Consider the following 22,283-nt stretch of genomic DNA (forward strand, 5'->3'; position numbering starts at 1 on the left):
TGTTTCACTTGTCGGCGCCTGAAAGGAAAGGCGCATTTTTTCTTGGCGGGTCCACAACACATGTGGAGCAGCGCTGTATTTCACGCTTCAGCTATACAAGAGGAGAAACGATGGACAAGCTGTCCGTTAAACCACTTTTCTCTCTCCAATTTTAATGGACTTCCACTATAGCTACTTGTGGTCTGCAGTTGGTATAGAAAGAATCTTAAATTTCAGCTACCATTTGATACAGTACATATTCTCAAGGGACAATATTATAGAAAGTAAACTTGGACATACTTTACAGTAGTCAGTGTACATCTTATACAGCAGTATATATTTACTATCCACTGAAAATGAGTCAACACAGGGCCAATATTGTCAACATAGCTGGCAACACAAGCGACTATAGGTAAGATAGGTAAGTCATGGTCATGGGCAGCATGAGTGCTGATGGTAATGGGGAGCTGCGGTTCTTATAGAGAGCAAACATTCATTCTGAAGCTGAAGACGATAAAATGATTGCTGAGGAGTGTATACTCATGTTTGTGCGATAAAATATACAGTGGAACCTCAATTTTGACACCTCTTTTTGAGACCTTTTTGGTTTACAAACCTTTACATCGTGCCAAGTATGCCTCTGTGTGCGAACCATGCCTTGGCATACGAACGCTTCAATCATTCATTTTGCATGCCGCTTAAAGACATCAGGTCTGCCATTTTGATGACACCACTTCCTGTACAGGCGGGTACACCCATTTTAAAGAGATGGGGCACCCCACGTCACATCTTGTTTACATCCTGAACACATGGGCGTAGCCATTTTCAAGAGCTTTGATGGCAAGCGGCACTCCTGACAATTGTCCTACCTTGTGATCAGAAACACTTTAAATGTGTCCAAACTCTCACAGAAAAAGATGCCACAGTGAAGGAGAACGCACTACCAAGACACAAGTCAATGAAGGATGACCTAACACTGCTAAACATGGTGGTTAATGTTTTGGAGCGCACCAACAAGACATTTGTGTGTGTGTGTGTGTGAGAGTGTGTGTGTGTGTGTGTGTGTGTGTGTGTGTGTGTGTGTGTGTGTGTGTGTGTGTGTGTGTGTGTGTGTGTGTGTGTGTGTGTGTGTGTGTGTGTGTGTGTGTGTGTGTGCGCATGTTGACATTTAAGCTTGCTATTGTTGTGATGTTTGGATAAAGATTTTTGAGTCATTACCCCCTTGTTGGTTTGATTGATATATATACAATATATACACACACATATACATATATGCAGTATAGTGTCTTTAAAGTATGGAGTTATTTACTAAAATAGGGACTTTTGTCGAGGCTAGAACCAATTATTCATGTTTACATTGATTCTTATAGGGAACTCTGCTTCACAATACTAACATTTCAGTTCACGAACCATGTTCAAGAACCATATACGTTTGTAAATTAAGGTTCTACTGTAAGCATATAAACATTTCTGTAAAGACTCAGAAGTGTAAGGTTTGGTCCATCTCTTTCAAAAGACCACCTCAGTGGTGGTGGTGGTGGGGGGGGGGGCAAGAATTAAGTAGAGATCTGTAAAGAAAAAATTCCAGGTGGCACTATGGTGAGCGTGTAGAGTGGCGATGGAAGTTTGAATGGAGTTGAATTAAAAATGTGATTCACAAATGAACCTTAATGAGTGAATTCCTCCTGTGTTTGGTGGGATGGTGAGAGGGGGCTGGAGGGGGTTAAGTAAGAAGGATCAGCAATGCCCAATTTGCTAAATTGAAAAAAGGCAAAAGCCACATGGATCATCCATGTATTCATCATCTGCCCAGCCGTCTTAATTGGAATTCAATTTAGGGGACATTCGCTTTTAAATGAGCGGACTCAGATACACTTGTCACATGATCAAATGGGAAAGTATTGCCTGGTAGTCAAAGGGTCTGGGAAATAATTTGCTTCATTATTTTTTTCTTTTCCACCCCGCTGCCCCCTAAACCATACATCAACCATCTACCCCTCTCACACACTTTTTTCGCCGGTTGCTTTCATGTCATTGAGATGAATGGTTAATAAGGCAGAGCGTTAAGAGGATTATGATGTGGTAGGGCTATGGTGCTGCTGCTGGACAGGGGGTGGGTGGGTGAGAGTCAGAGCATATAGAACGGAGAGATACGTGTGTGTGTGTGTGTGTGTGTGTGTGTGTGTGTGTGTGTGTGTGTGTGTGTGTGTGTTCGCGTGTGTTGGGTGGTGGGGGGTACAATACCGGGCCGAGCATCCTCCTCACTGTCAAGACTCATTTAGTCAGAACTAAGCACTCCAATGGGCCATATCTTCTGTGTGTGTGTGTCTTTAAAGACTCACCCATCTCTTTTCTCTGCTTTAATAAAGACCCTTGAAGTGGACCAATAGGGGGAGGTGCTTCAGGTAGTGGAAGGCCAATGAGAAGGCTGCAAGAGGGCTTTAGGTCTCCATCTGTAAAGAAAGATGAAGATTCAAATTTGAGTCCCATTAAGACTTGTGGGCCATCGAAAGATTTTAGGAAGAGGAGAAGAAGAAAGGGTTTCACTTTGTGCAGAAAGTGGAACGCCTTAAAAGTAGAACAGTATAGAGTTCAAACCATTATATGAAACTTCATCTAAGTGTTAATTTACATCAACAGTGTCCAAGTGTTTTTCTTCTTCTTGAGCTGTGTTTGGGTCTTTTGTGAAGAAGACCAGTGATAAGTGAAAGTGTGATGACAACCATAGAACCGGAACAGTAACTTATGTTTGCAACACAGGAATGGCTGCTCAGTACAATATGACTGATGTACATAAACTAAGGCTGCAGCTAACGATTATTTTTCTATCGATTAATCTATAGATTATTTTTTCGATTAATCGGTTAATCTATAGATTATTTTTTCGATTAATCTATAGATTATTTATCCTTTTACCGATTTTTTTTTTAATTTAAAATGAAGATGAAAAAATAAATGTAGGCCAGTTTTTTCAAAAGGCATGGCTTTTATTTACAAAAAAAAAAAGTATGGCCACTCAGTCAACATTGACAACAACATGACAAAATATTCTGTAACAATGTAAACATTTAACAAAATTAAAAGTAGCTTATTTGCTTTTAATGTGCAAATATAAAAGTAAACATCTAGTGCAAATCTTAATATTCTGCAATAGTATAAGCATTTCAAAAGTAAAAGTATTGCTTATTTTGCTTTAAAATGTGCAAAAATAAAGATAAACATCCAATTCAAAAAAGTGCAAAACGGAAATATTCTGTAACAACAGTGTAAACATTTCAACAAAAGTAAAAGTATTGCTTATTTGCTAAAATGTGCAAAAATAAAGATAAACATCCAATACAAAAAAGTGCAAAACGAAATATTCTGTAACAACAGTGTAAACATTTCAACAAAAGTAAAACTTTTGCTTATTTTGCTTAATAACACAACAATGATAGTATGATTAAAGTGAAAGTTAATTGTTCGTTTGTACATAGTATACATAATTGTTAATGTTGTAAAAGGTATTTGCACAACTAATTAACGTTAGCGTTAAAGAGGAGCGCGTCTTTGTACGGTAAACACTGAACAGGCACGCCAAACGCTCCTCTCAGAGCGAAACGGTGCTTTAGTTTATGAATTTACAACGCAGATACAAATGACACATTCATGTTTTTGTGTAATGATGACAACGTATACTCACGCGGACGATTGACTAGTTGATGGTGATGGCAAGAACGCTGCCGTTGTGCTGCTATGATAGGCCATTTCCGCTCGACACAGTGTGCATACAACAACATTATTAGCAGAGGTGGGTAGAGTAGCCAGAAATTGTACTCAAGTAAGAGTACTGTTACTTTAGAGATTTATTACTCAAGTAAAAGTAAGGAGTAGTCACCCAAATATTTACTTGAGTAAAAGTAAAGTATGTTGTGAAAAAACTACTCAAGTACTGAGTAACATACACACACATATCATATATATATATATATATATATATATATATATATATATATATGTGTATATATATATACACACACACACACACACACACACACACACACACACACACACACACACACACACACACACACACACACACACACACACATACATATATATATATATATATATATATATATATATATATATATATATATATATATATATATATATACATACATTGATATATACAGTATATAATTTATATTTATTTATTTTGCCGTTTTTGTTTACATGTTAAAGGTGTTTTAATGAATATACATGCATGTTTAACATATAGATTCCTTTCTTTCATGAAGACAAGAATATAAGTTGGTGTATTACCTGATTCTGATGACTTGCATTGATTGTAATCAGGAAGTAGTGCTGGTAACGTCCACGTTTTCAAATGGAGGAGAAAAAAAGTTCCTCCTTTCTGTCTAATACCACATGAAAGTGGTTGTTATTTGGCATCTTATTTGTCCACCTTCCATATTCGTTTTTATACCCTTTACAAGAAATACATTGGCGGCAAACTCCGTAGCTTGCTAGCTTGTTTGCGCTGGCTTTCGGAGACTCTTATTTTGAAAGCGCAGGCGCGATGGAGCGGGACTTTTATTGTGAAGACAGGAACTGTGCAGTCAGTCTTTACGGTTGAAATAAAAAAAGGGTCTTTTTTCCTTCACACTTTTGATTGATTGATTGGAACTTTTATTAGTAGATTGCACAGTACAGTGCATATTCCGTACAATTGACCACTAAATGGTAACACCCGAAGTTAGCTCGGAGCCAGTCAGGTCATGTGACCCCTGGCTCTGTTTGATTGGCCCAACGTCACCAGTGACTGCATCTGATTGGTGGAACGAAGTGAAACGTCACCAGTAAGGCAGGCACTATGAAGGTCTGTCTGACAGACCAAAACAAACAAAGCGACAGATCGATAAAAATTAGTAGCGAGTAGCGAGCTGAATGTAGATAAAAGTAGCGGAGTAAAAGTAGCGTTTCTTCTTAGGCCGTTTATTGAAATACTCCCACACTTTTGACGACTTTTGGCGTGCTTTTTTCTCCTCGCTCGCACCGCTCGCATCGTCTGCTTTGCGCTCCGCCATGACGGTAGTGTGACGTAAATATGCGACGCGTCGACGAACAAAAACGTCCTCGACGTATTTACGTAACCGATGACGTCGACTATGTCGACGCGTCGTTTCAGCCCTAACATAAACCAAAACAATTTACTGTGCATACAAAATGTCATTTTACGAAGCAAATGCTAATACAGCATAAAATCGATCCCTCCAGTATTTTGCTAACTTTTTCTTTTGATTGTTGAAAACCGCTGATTTCGTGGCAACTTTTACAAAATTGCGGCAAAAGTGGGGATTTTTCAGGCTTTTTTTCCCTTTTTTTTTTAAATAGCATGGCATCAGCTTGCAATTTTAGGACATTGATAATAGTGTTTTAAATGTTCTTTATAACCTTAACCCCAAAAAGCTCAAGATTTCAACAAATTCTCTCTACAAAATATGCTATATTTGGATATCAAAATCAAGTGCGGGGAATATATTTGAATATTGACAGCAATTTACCAGCTCACCCAGGATTTTGTGGACTTCTTTGGAGTTTTTCCCCAAAAATTGCAATGAAAGTTGCACATAGCAGGTACATACCCCCACTTTTTACTAAGAACAGTGTTGAACCTTTGACAGCAATCTATAGCAATACTTTTTGTGGTAGATGGGATCTTTATCACAGGGACACATTTTCTTAGTTAGAATGTTGGCGTGCACGTTTGAATTAGGGCTGCAACATTTAGTTTGCATAATCAACAACGTCAAATATAAAAATTAATCAACAAAGATTTGTTATTGTCGACTAGTCACCTAATAACATTCTAATTGATAGGCCGACAGGAATGTTTTTTTTACTTTAAGTGAATAATTGCAGCAAAAAGACCCTAACAGTATGAGACAAATACTTTTTGCACTGAATGTCATGTTTACAGGACGTCTTGCACTATAAAGCTGTTGATTTATTTTTCACCATGATTATATACTTTGTGTAATAAAGTAAAAGCATTAATTTCTCAGTAATATATGTTTATTTTGTTCCAATTTAATTTACTATTGGAGGTTTTGAAAATTAGTTAAAATCAAGTCACGGACTGAAATCTTTACACCTGTACAGCAGATCATAAGCAATCATTGTTTAACTAATTAGAACATAATCGCTGACTTGTCCATTATTAAAATAATCGTTAGTTGCAGCCAGAGTTTGCATGCTACTTAGGTAAATATATAATTGGCAATGTTTTGCCAAAATGTGCAGGAATGTTGCGAACATTGGATAAAGTTGTGCGCTTGCGCATAATCAGCGAGGAATTTTTGAATTTGTGGCACAATCGAAACATAGCAAAAAACTTGGAAGTTGTGGTAAAAACAACACTAATGTAATGGTTACAGTATACAGGTATAGGGGCCAGTATCACAATGTAAATGCCTGTCCTGTTGTGTCCTTTAGACAGCCTCAAGAATTAAAAGTTTTACTTCATTTTAGTCTTGTCATAGAGTGATTATTGTCTCTTTACCCTATAATATCACATATGGAGTTAATAAAGTTTGTATGATGGTCTTAAATAAGTGTATTCACTTTACATGATTTCCTATGGGAAATTAAAACAACTTGGGCGTCAACCAGAATGGATATGTAGATACCTCTGTTTTTAATTTAATTACTTCACCTGAATGAGTCTCATCTGTCCTCTAAGCAACAGTTAGGACGGACATCCCTGGAGGCAAGTGAACGCACCACGCCTGGTGTACCCTGATGCCTCCTCAAGAACGGGATACTTATCCTGAGCCCACTTTAAGAAATCTGCATGCCACTTCTCCTTTCTCCCCTCCCTCCCATTCTTACAATATATAGTGTCGCTCCCCTAGCCCTAAACACAACCTCTCACCCCACCCAGGGACTGGCTGCGCCCGGCAGCAGGCGTCTTAAAGGCATCTTTAATTCAGCCAACTTTGAAGTGGCACTCCGGCAAATGCACTCAATCAATTATAAATGAAATAATCTGCTTATAATATTAGAGATTTTTCAAGTCGAAGAAATAGCGGGAGATTAGGGCACCCAAATCAGTTTTAGCGGTATCTGAAGTGACAGCAGGAGAATCATTGGAAGGAGCGGCAAGGAACTTAAAATGATTATGTAGATCTGTGTCAACTGGCGAATGTTTCTGCAAATCCCTCCGCTGGATCGAGCGCGACGAGGGAAACAGATTATTCCTGGCCTTATTTAAAGGGTTGCACTTCTTAAGTGGCTTTTAAAGAGAGGGAAACGTTTATATATATTTGCACTTATATTTACAGACACTCCCTCAAACTGCTGCCATCTCTCTCAGCCTTCAGGGTCAGCGTGCGACATGAGCCTCCCTTTTGTGTTGAGACTAAAGCTGTTGTTCGCTAATTCGATGAAGAAAATTGCACTTGGATCAAAGTACACAGACATTATGCACGTTTGTGTAAGATTAGAAGAAGCAGGCTGCTTTTCATAGCGCCTCAGGTACACCTTTTATAGCCATTTTGATTCACGCATACAATACTTTATCATCGCTATTTACCAGTGTTGGGATGGTTACTTCCTGTAATACGGTACCACAGGTAAAGTTGAAGTTTAAAACAACCTAATTAACCGCACGTTAAAGGGTTTGAGTAACATTCTTAATTTTTACGTGCGTAAACGGTATAATAAAACAAAAATTTACTACTCACCTGTCACACACGAAAGGGAGAGGGGGGAAAAAAATGTCACGCTGGTCATTAGTCATTACGCTTTAAGATACATGCTAGTCACATTAGCATATGCTTGCTAAAAATCATTTAGGAATGTGCTTTATATCATTATCATACTAATTATATTGCACACTTCCCTACCTTCATTTCTGATTCTATGGTTATAATCACATTTTCCCTTGTTGCCATCACTGGTAGCCTTCTGTGGCACATCCCCCCAAAATCTAAAGAAAAAAATCTTTAAAAAAACGCTGAAGTCTCTTAAAAAAAACTTTAAAAAAAAGCTCAAGTCACAGGGTTCTGCTACTAAAGAATTTAAGAGGTGCATCTTTCCCCAAAATTCCACCTTATGTGCATTCAACTTGCTCTGCATTTCATAAAATACTCCACAAATTGCATTGAAGTTTTTATCCTTTGTTTGTGTCATTACTCACAGAGCTGCAAATTATGACCCAGTGCACATTTCTATCACGCCGGGGCTCATTCATCTTTGATTACACCTTTCAGATGATATAAATTAGGCCTATCCCGCACTGTTAGACTTGATGGATTACAGGGGCCCATAGGAAACGCACTGATCAATATCATGGATTAGCTTCATGAGTTTCGAGGCTATGCGGTGGCGTTCGCCAAGGTTTGTTTGTGCGACACTGCTGAGAACTGATAAACAAGTCTGTTCTAAACTTTGTGGCGTAGTAGCATTCCAAAAAGTAGAAAAGATATGGTAGACAAAACATGCACAAGAGATATTTTTCTGGATATGAAGTCAGCGTGGCTGAAAATCAGCACAATGTCACAATTAATTTGTAGCTGTTATTTTAATGCATAGCCTACAGTAATATTGTTTGCGTGACATTATGATTCAGAGAAAACTTTACAGTCAGGCCTGAATCCTTCATTTTTCTTCTTTACAAAATGTCCTTGGCCAAAAAGCAAACCAGCTGTGGGACGCAACCTGCCAGACACTAGATACCCCTGCTACAAAAAAAAACCCCACACCTTTATACAGTAGTTTTCCAAACACATTAATGAGGGGTAAAAAAGATAAGTTGAGTCATTAAAATGTGGCTATAGTGTTGGAAAATAATTATAATTAAAAAATATGTGAATTACTTTTTAGACTTTTTCTAATTCAGTGCAGATTTAATAATTGTATGACGAACCGCAATATGAAAAGGGAAATAACTTTTTAAAACTGAAAGTTGCATGTGAAAATAAATAAGGACAAAATAACTATATGATTTCTCCGACCAAATCAGCAAATAGAGATAGATAATAAGGAATGTTATTGAAGACTGTATCACAAAACAAACAGATGTAATGACATGTCATTCTTAATTGCAATATTATAATCATGAATATAATGCTAATATTAATACTAAAACATGTCATAGAATAGGGTTTGTATGTTCTCTATATTCAACATTATGTATTTCCTTGCCCTTATGTGGGCTCTGTACCGAGGATGTCGTTGTGGCTTGTGCAGCCCTTTGAGACACTTGTGATTTAGGGCTATATAAATAAACATTGATTGATAGAATTTAAAAGTGTTTTTTTCCTCATTATCACATTTTTCAATATCAGTATGGTACCATATTGAACTGGTACAGCCCAGCACTTGGGCTCAACTGTGAGAGAATTAGATGCTGAAATATATTCATCTGTGTTTTAGTTGAGTTGAGTTTGAGTTTATTTCGAACATGCAAGCATACAACATGATACATCACAATTTCCAGTTTCTCTTTTCAACATGTTCGAAAAGGAGTAGGGAGAAGCAGAGCGTATTTAATCCTACCCCTTTTCTTTTACATAACAGTTGCTAAAACTTTTGTTCACTTCCTGTTCTCAATTTATTCACAATATACTCCATAAGTAATCACAATAAAAATGAATAAATAAATAATAATGGGTGAAGTAAGTTATATTTCAAATGATAAGATGAGTAAGATTATTTTGAGAATGAATGAATGGATGGATGAAATAAATTGAGAATGTTTATCATGGTTCTTCTTCTTAGTACTTTGTAAACACTTTAAGTTTGAAGAGTTTCTTGAAGTGGATCATATTAGTACATTGTTTGATTGCTTTGCTTAATCGATTCCATAGTTTAATTCCCCATACAGATATACTGAAGGTCTTAAGTGTTGTACGTGCATGCAAATGTTTTAAATTACATTTTTCACTAAAATTATATTCATCCTCTTTTTTTGAGAAGAATTGTTGTATATTCTTGGGTAGCAGGTTATAGTTTGCTTTGTGTATAATTTTAGCTGTTTGCAAATTCACTATGTCGTGGAATTTCAGTATCTTTGATTCATAAATAAAGGGTTTGTATGTTCTCTATATTCAACATTATGTATTATTCTAACTGATCTTTTTTGTAACACCGTTAGTGAATGAAGTGTACTTTTGTAATTATTTCATCATATTTCTACACAATAACTCAGATATGGTAACACTAGCGAGCAGTAGAGAATATGAAGTGATTTTTGGTCTCGAACATCCATCCATCCATTTTCTACCGCTTATTCCCTTTTGGGGTCGCGGGGGGCACTGGAGCCTATCTCAGCTACAATCGGGCGGAAGGCGGGGTACACCCTGGACAAGTCGCCACCTCATCGCAGGGCCAACACAGATAGACAGACAACATTCACACTCACATTCACACACTAGGGCCAATTTAGTGTTGCCAATCAACTTATCCCCAGGTGCATGTCTTTGGAGGTGGGAGGAAGCCGGAGTACCTGGAGGGAACCCACGCAGTCACGGGGAGAACATGCAAACTCCACACAGAAAGATCCCGAGCCCGGGATTGAACCCAAGACTACTCAGGACCTTCGTATTGTGAGGCAGATGCACTAACCCCTCTTCCACCGTGCTGCCCTGGTCTCGAACATGGTTTGCTTTATTCATTATTGACGTGTTTCTTGCTACTTTATGTTGTATATTTTTTACATGAGATTTCCATTTCAATTTATCATCAATCATTATACCTAGAAATGTGGTTTCATTTACTCTTCACTCTTGGTGGCAATGTAAATGACTTTGTTTTACTCTTAAACCACAATTTCTTCTCAAGGGAATATAAATATAATTAGTCAAATAAAATTTTTGAATAAACTGTTAATTGATATGAGTCAAAAAGACAATTAACAGATTCCTTTACAGTAATGGATGAAAAGATGTTGCAGGAGTATTAAATGTAGTGCTGGTGACAGGAACCACGCTGTAGCATTCATCAAGCCTAATGAAAATGCTCCATACGGACAAAGGCGGGGGTCAAATGAATACGCTTTTAAAAATCAATCTCACCAATTACTGTCTATCTCAGTGTCACGCTCGCCTCGGCACACATCCGCAAATAAAAGAAAGAAAAAGGGGGCAGATGCCGAGGAGGCGTGTGAAGAGTGACAACTTCATGTTTGGGTAATTATCACCACTTGTGCCCATGAAGTGAGGGGGCCCTCTTAACAGCCTCATTGTTGTTGTTAAACAGTTTACACTGCTGATTGATGATGAAAAGGGAACATGCACACACACACCTCTCGTGGGACTTTATGTGTGTGTGTGTGCGCATCCCCCTGTGACCCCTGCCAGCTGGGCAGGCTAAACACAACACACACACTCGGGCTGGATTGTGAGGACTATACCACAGGGGGCTGGCTATCAATACATTATTCATAACCATCTGATGGGACAAGCTCCGAGGTGCGCACACATACACACAATGTGAAAGTGGCCACTTCATCATATCAGTGACAGGGCTGAGTGAGAAGTCCCCATGCATCCTTTCCTGCACTGTCATCAGCTTCTATGACACTCCCTTGAGGATTAACACCTCATTCATATTCATGCACATAAGGCACCCAAATGTATTATTATTAGCAATATGTAAATATTAAAAATACATCAAATATTGAACTATATTTTATTATCTGTATTACTGCTGTCAAGCGAATTAATCATTATTATATATATATACACATCTAATAATCTCTTTTTTAGTTTCACCTAAAAATGCTGAGAAAATCCCTCAATTTGAGATATCTTCATTTAAATTAATTGCATTAATATTAAGGTACGGTATGTACTTAAACAAAAAAAAGGCTTTACATATTATTCTAATTTTTTGTTGAATGTGATGCTTTTCCTCTGCTTTAGATAATAAACCCAACCCATAAATCACAGTGCTAGCATATGTAACCAATATTGCTTTAAGACAGCATATCTGACAAATAAATCTATATCAAAGTTTGTCACAATTCAATAGTAAACTTTGTAAAACAGATTGAAGGAAATGTTGGCTTTGATTGCCTTTCCTGACTGTCAATCACAAATGTCTAATACACGTACATTATATCATGTCCTTATTTAACAGCCGAACATGAACTTATTTACTAATGACTTAGTTTCATTTTGACAAGGCAACTGAAAGGCATACAGAGACAGTAACGTTAGAGAATCAAATTTTGATTAACGCAGTTAAAAAACCATAACGCACTAAATGACTTATTTGTAATTATCGTGATAGTGTGAAAAAAACAACGCGCTGAATGACTTAATTATTCGTAATTAACGTGATAATTTGACACCCCTAATTTGTATTTATATTGTCATTCTTGTTAGTAATAAATTAAAATCAGTATTATGTATGTAAAGTAAGGGAATTTTATTTTAATTTTATTTTAAATATTTTGCCATTTTTAAGTACATTTTAATAAAAAAGTGTAGTTATTTTGAGAAGCAAAAGTAAAAAAACAAAACAAAAACAAAAAAAACAGCTCTTTAGAGGAAAGGGAACCATTTTCGGTCATCTAATTTAAAAAGTTTAAATTACAACCATACACATCACTATAAATAGGTAGAACTATGCAATGTCTCCTAACCAATCTTGTTCTCCCAGTGATAATTAAAAAAAACAACAGTGAAAACTGACCCCAAGTGTTTAGAAACAGCAAAGGGTTAATTGCAACAACATCACTCATACATTAAACTCACTCTGCCCACATTGTGTATTTTTGGCTTGCATGCTCACATTACAGCTCAGCAGGCAGCTAATCAGCACTCATTAGGAGCAGATAAATACTGCATTAATCGACTACATTGTCCCAGAAGAAATAACTCATTCATTGCCATCATATAAAATTATTGACTGACAATGCAATGTGTTCAAATTACATTCAAACGTAACTTTCCTATATGTACAGTATACAGACTAGTGCAGTGGTTCTCAACCCTTTTTCAGTGATGTACCCCCTGTGAACATTTTTTTTAATTTAAGTACCCCCTAATCAGAGCAAAGCATTTTTGGTTGAAAAAAAGAGATAAAGAAGTAAAATACAGCACTATGTCACCAGTTTCTGATTTATTAAATTGTATAACAGTGCAAAATATTGCTCATTTGTTGTGGTCTTTCTTGAACTATTTGGAAAAAAAGATATAAAAATAACTAAAAACTTGTTGAAAAATAAACAAGTGATTCAATTATAAATAAAGATTTATACACATAGAAGTAATCATCAACTTAAAGTGCCCTCTTTGGGGATTGTAATAGAGATCCGTCTGGATTCATGAACTTAATTCTAAACATTTCTTCACAAAAAAAGAAATCTTTAACATCAATATTTATGGAACATGTCCACAAAAAATCTAGCTGTCAACACTGAATATTGCATTGTTGCATTTCTTTTCACAGTTCTTTTTGACAGACATTTAAAAAAAATCTCACGTACCCCTTGGCATACCCTTAAGTACCCCCAGGGGTACGCGTACCGCCATTTGAGAACCACTGGACTAGTGAACTGTTGTATAATAACATTGAATAAAATAAAGTAAAACTTCTCACCCTTTGAAGACACCTGCCAGGCACGTAATGGGGAAGTAACTTTTCCCAGATAGGCATTGCAGTGCTGTAACTGCTAGAAAAGCCACAAAAAAGTTGCTGTTAATCCTTTTGCTGCATTGTTAAAGATTAAAAAATTACTGGGTAATAATTGCATTCCTTTCACAGTAACAATTACAGTAATTTACTGGAAAATATCTTTACAACAATTTACTGTAACAGCAAAGCTGTAATTTTATAGTTAATTACAATAAAGTCCCAACTAAATGATGTAACTTTGCAGTTGTAATTGTATTGTTAATTACCCTCTCATTTTAACAGTATAATGCCACCCGCTGAACAAGAGTGTGCAACGTAATCTACGGAACCCCTTAAGAGGCACATCTGTTTGAATTAACAGTAATTTTTTTATGGTTGGGGGGGTCTCATGGTTATGCGCAGGTCGTTTCCCCAAAGATGCAGACGGAGATCCGCAAGCAGTGTGCAGGTAGGAAAAAAATATTTATTTTCATAAATCAGGCAAGAAAACAAGAACAGAAAAGCTATAGGAGCAAACAAAACAGCCAGAGTGTGGTGAAAAGGCAGGAATAAATAGCTCTCTGATTAGTGCCCGAGAGCAGGTGAGCATCCCGAACACTAATCAGAGGCAGGTGCAAATAATCATCACCCATGGCAACCAAGAAACACCAACCCAGGGGTGCTGAAACAGAACTAAGAGAGTCTTAAACTAAAACAAAACATGATCCGGGCAAGGGATCATCACAAATTTGTTGAGATAATACAGATGACTATTATTACAGTATTTTGTGAAATAACAGTTAATTGTTATGGAATATACAGTAAGGGTATATTCCATCATTTGTTGCAATGTTACAGCAAATTTTGATTATAGTATTTTACTGTGGAAAAAATACTGTTAAATGCTGTGAAATCCCACAAGATATGATGATGTCACATGTGAAATTGATTTGAAATCCATATTTTGTTTGACTTTGAGGGGAAATTTTTCCAGCACATTTTGGTAGAACTCCACATTGTATTGTATTCGGGGTGTTTGACTTTGAAGCATGTATGTTTACAACTTCAAGCCGCCAGCACGCGCAGTGCCAACTAGTGGCCCGGCAAACATACTACAACCTTTTGTCAGCTTTTAATCACTATACGTATCTTTTCAAAAATAGGTGTATAGGTTCTGACATACCTGCAGATAGCACCATGCTTGACCTGGACCTACTGGCTCAGTGGCCTCCTGCAGGATGTTGTTCTGTACTGAAGGTCAGCCACAGCTTTTCTAAGAAGGCTTTTTGCAGTTCACAGCCTAAAAACAGATTATAAGGCAACAATAAAACAATCCCCTATACTCATTTCATAAAACACTGTATGATAATAAAGCTTATGAGAGGAGTGCCATTACGCATGCTACAGCTTTAATGCCACTCATTGATCAGATATCAGCCGCCATTATTGTGATGAACGACAAAGATAAAAGAGAAGAAGAGCACAACTCCTTGTTAAGCTCCACAGATGAGCCTCAATTCTCTAAACGCTTGAATCCAGATGACCCGCAGATGCTTTAGAGTGCGGCTGAGCAGATTTGACAACAAAAGACAGATGTTGAGAGGTACATACAGCACTATCGCACACAATGTCTTACTTTAATGGAGGAAAAGACTTGGAGCCGTTTCTAAGTGCTCCCAAATCTGATAAAACAGACGGAGAAAAATCAACTTCTCCGTGTAAGAGTGTGCCGCTTTGTGCGGCTCATTTGGACCAGAGAGGATTACTCCTGGATGGGAGCCTGGCTTTGGGAGGACTAGGAAGACGGGAATATGGACTTTGTAGGATCACGCCAGTCAAAGAGTGGATGGGGGACATTGTCTGTGACGTGCAAGTGTTCTTAGGAGGGAAATATTCTACTCTTTAATACTCTCACACTGAGGCATGATCTAAAACACATTTTGCAACTTGTTTGCTGAGGTGACAGACACTTCATTAGGCACACCTGCACAATTTGAAGAGATCCAATACAAGAGCTGGGTAGTAGTAATAATAATGCCCAATTTTGAGTGACTGGATTAATTTACCAATGTTATTATTATAGGGTTGTTCACCTGTCCAGCATCATATACAGTGTCCAACCTTTTTCCTCAAAGTGAACCTACTCAGTGGCCTAGTGGTTAGAGTGTCCGCCCTGAGATCGGTAGGTTGTGAGTTCAAACCCCGGCCAAAGATTATAAAAATGGGACCCATTACCTCCCTGCTTGGCACTCAGCATCAAGGGTTGGAATTGGGGGTTAAATCACCGCTGCTGCCCACTGCTCCCCTCACCTCCCAGGGGGTGAACAAGGGGATGGGTCAAATGCAGAGGACAAATTTCACCACACCTAGTGTGTGTGTGACAATCATTGGTACTTTAACTTAACTTTAAAAGTCAAAGCATGCGGGGGCCATTTTGATATTTTATTTTGTAAAAAAAAAAAAAAAGCTGAAAACAAACATAGATTTACAGTTATAACATTATGTCTGCTTCATGTTAAAAGTGACAAAGTGTATTAATTATTAGTATTACAATTTGCTAATAATTTTGCTTATTTTTCTTAAATTTTTTTACTGATATTTTTTGTTTGATTTTATTTTAACAATATGCCACGGGCCAAAAAAATTTGAGCTGTGGGCAGAAAATGGCTCAAGGGCCACACTTTGAACACACATGCATTAAAGGATCAGAAAATTAGAACTAGGTCTATGTCCCTTTGTTTTGTCTGTTAACGAATGGAAAAAATAAAAATAAAAACAAATTACCGGTAGTTTAAAGTATTAACTAATAATTACAAAGACAAATAGAAGTGAAAACAGCAGTGACCAGCTATTTTCTATATACTGTATATATGTTTTTAAAAATAAGCTCATGTAAAACCCTGTTTAAACTATGTATTACTGTATTTGTATGTATGCATTTCAATGAATACATAATTTGCAGTTCAAAGTTAATTTTATACTATTTTAGCACACATTGTACAAGAAATAAGTCAACAAAATAAACTGTAAACTGTTATTTTATTTATTAATTTTAATTGAAAAATTTTTACAAAAAAATGTCCCTAACTTATTGAATTTGTATTTATTTATATTTTTTCTCTTTTTGTTTTAGTTTGTGACTTTGTTTTTGCATAGGATTTCCCAGTACAACACATGTAATTGCCGGCAGGAAATACTCACCCATATAGTGGGCAGAATCCCCTTTAAAAGGAATGTTATCTTCATTTTTGAACTGAACACTGAAATCCATTTCTAAAATCAACCCAATCACAGCGACGCCTTTAACTTCACAAGGTGTCTTTTAGCCGGCTGACGATGCTGTAGGTTTGCGTTGCCCCCTTCCCTAGGTGATGGTTAATTACTGGGGATAAAAATCCATTGGCAATTTCTCCGAACGTTCCAGTGACACCCCTCCCTCCTCTTCCACTCAAGCACTTCCTCCTTTTCCTCCTTCTAAGCTCATGTAATGAATGACTAATCACTCATGAGCATCCCTAGCCTGTTATCTCTTAATTACCCCCATTCCAGGGGGGCGTCCACACGCGCCAGCAGGGGGCACTGTGCCGGTAGGGGACAAACAGCATTGCAGCTGAAGTCCATTTGTAGTCTTGATGTATAAGATCTTTAAAGGTCATAAATTATCACCTGAGAGCCTCCAAGCTATGCTAGTTTATGGGCTTGTTGAACCAGAACAAACCAATTTCTGCTAGACTCCTCCGGTGGAGGACTATTAACAGGCGGAAGCAAGAAGATGGAGTCTGAGGTGCGACACTCGGGATTTGGAGCCACACAGGCGAAAAAGACAGAAATTGGAATTGGCAGTCAACATTAAACGAGGTCATGGAAGTTTTCCGTCGTACATGGAAGAGAGTAATGGCGCTACATGTTGATTTAGATTTATAGCTTTCACAATTAGCATCTTTGGTTGAATCCCTCCGCTAAAAGATATTCCCATGCTTTCTTTTCCTGGGCAAAAGTTCAAGATCTCACATGTTTACATCATCAGAGAAAAGCACAGGCTGGTGGGTTCCAAATCTGACAGGTGGCCCCCTCTGCCCCTGCAAGTCCGCTTTCGGGCTCTAATCTGGCTAATTTCAACATATCCCTCTGAGCATCTTAAAGCTCAATTTGAGAAGAAAAAAAGAGACCTTGAATGAACCTTTTTTTAAGAGAATCCTGGTGTCCGTTTTTTGTCAATCCTTTAGTGAAAGCCTGTCAAAAATGGTTAGCTTCTCCAGTGAAACTCCTTCTTTGCATGTTGCCCCGCGTCTGCACAATTTCTTTCTATCCTCTTGTTTCTCTCCTTTTGTTTAGATAAAGCGAGGGATTAGGAAAGATTTTCACCCATAAAGTAGTGGTTTGATGGGCTTTTATTCCACCATGTTGCTAAAGCTGTGTAGCCCCTGGATTAGGCCGTGACAATAGAAACCCTTGTGCTGGGCCGCAGCCTGAGGGGGCCAACCAAAGAGTGTCTCTGAAAAAGGGGGAGGAAACAAACCTGCCAACCTCGATATGTCACGTCTGCCACAGGAACCTCCGCGGGATCACACCAGGATAAACTATAGTGAGAAAATGGACGACTTTAGGTCACCTGTAAAAACATTATTATTGTTTGCACTAAGGCTCCCACCTTGTACAAATATCTGCAAACTTGTCCTAAACATTTGTGCTGTCAAAAATTGTGCTAGTATAGGTTTTAATGATAGAATTGTTGTTACCGTAAAGTCTGGACTATAAGGGGCTACTTTTTTCCTACACTTTACTCTCTGCGGCTTATAAAACGGCGCAGATAATTTATGGATTTTTCTTTGCTGACGGCCATAATAGAAAGTTTTCTAACAACAAAAAAAGAAAACAAGCAAATACTCTGACAAGATGTTTTATTTTTTGTGCTATGGCGCCATCTTTAGGACACATTCACCATTTACTGGTAGTGCTTTTTTTTGGTGCTTTTTTCAACCGCAGTGCCGTTCAGTCTTCTATTCGATAATAGTGTTAATTTATGTATTATTTATCATTGGCAACAGTAAGAGTTTGGGCATCTTCGCTCCTTGTGCTATTCTCATGTGGACGTGTTCATCCTGTACTTCAGCTTCATGCCAAAGCCATTTATCAACAACACCCAGAAATGCCGTCGGCTTCGCTGGGCCCGAGCTCATCTAAGATGGACTGATGCAAAGTGGAAAAGTGTTCTGTGGTCTGACGAGTCCACATTTCAAATTGTTTTTGGAAACTGTGGACGTCGTGTCCTTCGGACCTAAGAGGAAAAGGACAATCCCATGAAGTATGGAGCGCTAGGGCCGTCCCCTGGCATAAAGACTCTATGCGGTTGTTTTAGAACACCACCATGAGTGGGAGCCAAACCACGTGTTTGTGGTGACGGGTCACATTAGCAGCTGATCATTATGTTTGCAGGTGTTGTGCTAAACTTTTATTCAGTGGTGAGTCAACATGTCTTTTGCAAACGTTTTAGTTTGGTTCAGCAGCAGTCCATTCAGAGGCTCATAGAGATGATTGCTACTTTAGCATCACTTCATGAGAGATTTATCACCGTCTTTTTAAAACAAATATACTACGGTATTTAAGTTTATATTGTAGCCCAACCTTTTCCCTAAAGATATTCCCAAATTATTCCCATTTATTGTGTTTTGTTTACTTTTTCAGTTAATGCCAAAGCGGCATAGCAGTTTTGGAATGGCTTTACTGCACTTTTCTTTCACCTTTGGTCTTTTTAAACAATTGTTTTACCTGTTCATATACATTTTGGACATTATCTGAAATATAAACACATAAGTATTGACCATATTGGATTGAACTGAATTGTAGTTGTCAATGTATTTTTTTTGTTTGTTCATACTCAATTAATATATTTAATGTAAATACAAATCTTTACATAGCTTGTAAAATGTTATTGATACACTATTTTTTAATTTCTTATTATAAATATACTTGAAGTTCATTTTTGTTGGTTTTGTCTTTTATGCACACACTTGGGCTCCCATAATTAAAATAAAATACAGTAAACCCTTGTTTATCGCCGTTAATTGGTTCTGGGCCTGGCCGTGTAAAAGAATTTCTGCAAAGTAGGAATTATTAATTATAAGTTTAATAATTTCATAGCTAGGACATAAAAAAAAACTGTGTATGACTTTTTGAATGTGAAAGACATGAAATAACACTCACTTAGTACCTTAATAAACCGCAAACCTTTAAGCGCGATGTGGCGAGGAGCACACTGCAAAAACTGAAATCTAAGTAAGGTTAAATATCTCAAATAAGGGTGATATTTGCTTGTATTCAGTCTGATAAGATAATTCTTCTCACTAAGCAGATTTTATGTTAGAGTGTTTTACTTGTTTTAAGTGTTTTGGTCCTAAATGATCTCAGTAAGATATTACAGCTTGTTGCTGAGATTTTATGACCTATATTGAGTAAAACATGCTTGAAACTAGAATATCAACTGTTGCAAAGCTGTGTCATCAACACTCACAAGTATAAAACTACTTTTTTAAAGTAATCATTTCTTATTTCAAGCATGAAATAAAAAAAAAAGCATGACTTTGACACAATTGTGTCTCATAATTAAAACAGATGACAGCCAAATTTGCTGTTTTATTTTCAATGAAACAATAGAAAATACGTACTCATATATTAGTACAGTTGGCACAGTACAGTAAACACACAGTTAATATTTAAACATATAACATGTGACATTTCAAACTATTTTGAACAGAAATTTTGGCTGGGGGCCGGGCAGTAAAATATCTTAATTTTTTATTAATATATTCCTTGCGCACTAATTGACTGAAAGAGCATGCACTTGGCGCGATGATGTCATGTTATGGATGGAAAAATGCATTTTTAGACAATATGATTTGCCTAGGAGACCCCGAGAGTAACAAGCGGTTGCCTTGTTGCCTTTCCATTAACACAAATAAACTAGTTTTTAGTATAATTTTGCTGGTTTCAAGAAAATCAATGCCGAACGCATATCATTATGTCAAGATAATGGCACTAGAATTTACTTAATTTAAGAATATTTTTCAACATATTGAGAAAAAAGGTCTCATTTTATCTTTTTCTATCAAGAAAAGTGCACTTGTTATTAGTGAGAATATACTTATTTTAAGGTATTTTGGGATTCATTGAGGTTAGCTAATTTTTGTTGTTTTGGAAAGTCTTGACAAGCCGAATTTTCTTGTTCTATTGGCAGATCATTTTGCTTAGTTCATGTACAATACCCCAAATGTTTGTATTTTTTTCCCCTTGTTTTTGAAAACTGACTTCTTGCAGTGCATACTGCACTCACGAGGCTGCAGTCAGTGTGTTACATGAGTAATATTAAAGACCCAAATAGGGCCACAAATGACATCTTTACGGCCACCTCTATTACTTACTTGCTTTTGAACACCAGCAGCCTCGTGTCTTCAACGCTGAATTACAGCATGCTACCTGTCCACACACAAGTGTAAGAAGAAGTTAAGTCTTGTCGCTATAACATAGAAACTAAACAATTCTACCTGATGTCCCCTTCACAGAACTGCTTCTTCTTCTCTTCACACTGGTCTTTCTTCTAAAATAAGTCGCAAAAAAACAAAGAAAAAGCACATGTGTAGAGGTAATCCAATCATGTCGACTGAGGCAAAAAATACTTTTGTTTGACTTGAGAGTAAGGTTTGGTGGATATAGACGATATATAATAAAAAATCATATACATTTGTCTGCCCCTGTAACTACTTGGTATTAGAGCGATACTTGTATCGCCTAAAACTAATGTAAAGTATCCAAACAACAGAAGAATAAGTGTTTAGTACATGTTAACATATAAGCGTAGATAGAATCATATTACAACAGGAAGTATCCAGATATTAACAGCCGTGCCTTGGTTGGTAGAGCCAACAAATATGTGCAACCTGACGGGTTCCTGGTTCAATCCCGAGCTTCCGCCATCCGAGTCATGTCCGTTGTGTCCTTGAGCAAGACACTTTATCCTTGCTCCTGATAGGTCGTGGTTAGAGCCTTGCATGGAAGCTCCCATCATCAGTGTGTGAATGTGTGTATGAATGGGTGAATGTGGAAACAGTGTCAAAGCTCTACCTTTAAGTACCTTGAAGGTAGAAAAGCGCTATACAAGTATAACCCATTTACACTACATTAACCCGTTGTTTACCATCAGGTAACACTTTTGACAAAATAATACCCAAACATTGTCTTTTTGTCTTCATTCAAATCCTAGTTGTACAGCATGACTATAGAAGTATATTAATGAGTGTTTGAGAGGATCCTAAGCTTGTGTGTGAAGTTTATAAAGTGATATCGCCAAATAGTGTGATGACTGTATTATGCTGATACTGTTAGTATATATTTATACCATTAAACAAGTTGAAAAACTTATTCGAGTGTTACCATTTAGTGGTCAATTGTACGGAATATGTACTGTACTGTGCAATCTACTAATAAAAGTCTCAATCAATCAATCAATCAATCAAAGTATGTGTTGCAATGATTTTTTAGGTCTGTGTGAACATGGTTTATTTTAACTACCTTTGAACAATGGTTGTATAATACTTGTATACATATACACATATATACGTTAGGTCAGGGAAAAACCCAGAGGCTATTTCATCCCTACAAGACTGCAGGCTTGTAGGAATGAAATAGCCTTCATGTTTTTT

The 22,283-nt window shown here is 37.2% G+C and overlaps 1 long non-coding RNA gene across 1 annotated transcript in view; it reads right to left on the reverse strand.

Moving 5' to 3' along the window:
• Window positions 1–2,320: 2,320 nt before the first annotated feature.
• The window catches only part of LOC133617787 (uncharacterized), a 41,307-nt gene continuing 21,344 nt past the window's right edge, over window positions 2,321–22,283 (reverse strand). The window contains exons 4-9 of the long non-coding RNA XR_009817067.1: window positions 21,129–21,181; window positions 21,006–21,060; window positions 18,107–18,167; window positions 14,771–14,887; window positions 13,573–13,645; window positions 2,321–2,432 (exon numbers count right to left, since the gene is read on the reverse strand). This is a non-coding gene — a long non-coding RNA (uncharacterized lncRNA). The remainder of the gene's footprint in view (window positions 2,433–13,572; window positions 13,646–14,770; window positions 14,888–18,106; window positions 18,168–21,005; window positions 21,061–21,128; window positions 21,182–22,283) is intronic.

The sequence above is a fragment of the Nerophis lumbriciformis genome, linkage group LG18, assembly GCF_033978685.3.
Source record: "Nerophis lumbriciformis linkage group LG18, RoL_Nlum_v2.1, whole genome shotgun sequence".
NCBI classification, from domain to species: Eukaryota; Metazoa; Chordata; class Actinopteri; order Syngnathiformes; family Syngnathidae; genus Nerophis; species Nerophis lumbriciformis.